Source organism: Arachis duranensis, unplaced genomic scaffold, assembly GCF_000817695.3.
Source record: "Arachis duranensis cultivar V14167 unplaced genomic scaffold, aradu.V14167.gnm2.J7QH unplaced_Scaffold_83851, whole genome shotgun sequence".
In the NCBI taxonomy this organism is placed as follows: domain Eukaryota; kingdom Viridiplantae; phylum Streptophyta; class Magnoliopsida; order Fabales; family Fabaceae; genus Arachis; species Arachis duranensis.
Window position 1 is genome coordinate 11,883 of NW_026265146.1, and position 1,623 is coordinate 13,505.

General features: G+C 42.2%; 1 non-coding gene across 1 annotated transcript; it reads left to right on the top strand.

Annotated features, from left to right (window-relative positions):
• The first annotated feature begins 570 nt into the window (after positions 1-570).
• LOC127744675 (small nucleolar RNA R71) lies at positions 571-674 on the top strand. The gene has a single exon (XR_008005611.1). It is a non-coding gene; the product is annotated as a small nucleolar RNA R71 (small nucleolar RNA).
• Positions 675-1,623: the final 949 nt, after the last annotated feature.

Genomic DNA, 1,623 nt, shown 5'->3' on the forward strand with positions numbered 1-1,623 from the left:
TGATATGGTGGTTGGGAGTAAGTGTTTTGTGTGGCTTGGTATGGTCTTTGGTTGGAGTTTTGGTATTTGGAATTGTTATGTTGGTTGGGGTTGTAAGGTTTGTGGTTTTGTGGTTGGCTTTGCTGGTTTCCCCACCCAAAGTTTGGGTGGTTTTTCCATCCTGGGTTGTAAGTGTTGGAATGTGGATCATATGATTGCCTTTATTGGTTTCCCACATAGTTGGCCTCTTCCCAATCACCTCCTTCAGTACTTACTTCCTCTTGATCTTGTGTGTGTATTGCAGCCACTTGATTTGTTTTTAAATTCCTGGTGAGCTCTGCTAGTTGCTTGGCAAACACCTTGTTTTGGGCTAGAATTGTATCAACATAGTTCAGCTCCATGACTCCCTTAGTGTTGTGTCTCTCTGAAGCATAGTAGTACTCATTCTCAGCCACTGTCTCAATCACTTCAATGGCTTCTTCCACAGTCTTTTTCCTGTTCAATGAACCTCCTGATGAATGGTCTACAGCCTTCCTTAATTCATAAGAAAGTCCATCATAGAAAATATGCAATTGCACCCAGTCATGGAACATGTCTGGTGGGCATTTCCTTGTCAATTCTTTGAACCTCTCCCATGCCTCGTAGAGCGTCTCACCATCTTGTTGTCTAAAAGTCTGAACCTCAGATCGAAGCCTATTGACCTTTTGTGGGGGGTAGAAACGTGCCAGAAACTTGCTTTCCACCTCATCCCAGGTTGTTAGGCTCCCCCTTGGAAATGATTCCAGCCACTTAGCTGCCTTGTCCCTAAGTGAAAATGGGAACAAGAGCAGTTTATAAGCATCTTCCTGGACTCCATTGGACTTCACAGTGTCGCAAATTCTCAGAAATTTTGTGAGATGTTGGTTTGGATCTTCATTAGCACTCCCACCAAATGAACAATGATCCTCCACCAGTGATATTAGCTGTGGTTTGAGTTCAAAATTGTTGGCCTGAATGGGTGGTTTCTGAATGCTGCTACCACAATTCCCAGAGGTTGGGTTTATGTATGAACCAAGAACCCTCCTCTCAGGAATGGCATTGTTTCCATCAGCCCTCTCATGGTTGTGAACTTCTCTATCCATGTTGAGATCTAGAGCTTCCTCAAAATTATCCTCAGATTCTCCTTCAGATTCTTCTTCTCTCAGTACTCTCTTCCCTCTTGCTTCCCTTCTAAGTTTATGAAGGGTCCTCTCTGGTTCGGTATATGGAGGAGTTGTTGTCTCTCCTCTCCTACCTGTCATACAAGAACACAGCACAGGCAACAAACAAGTGAAATACTCTTGGTTAATGGAAGAGTATGGTTAGAGCAGTTGAGGAATTAATTCAAATAGTTAGTGGGTCAGTGAGTTAGTTGCTTGAAATGAAAGGCATAAGAAAGAAAAAGAAAATAACAGAGTGCAGAAATTAAAATTCAACAGGTAACTTGAACTGAATTAACAAAACAAGAAAAAATGCTCAATCTAGTTAACTTCCAATTTGAGAATTGTCAATCGAAAACCAATCCCCGGCAACGGCGCCATAAACTTGATACTATCCATAAACTTGATAGCTACGATTTAGGAAATTGCACAATCGGCAAAAATTCCTTCCGGCAAGTGCACCGGT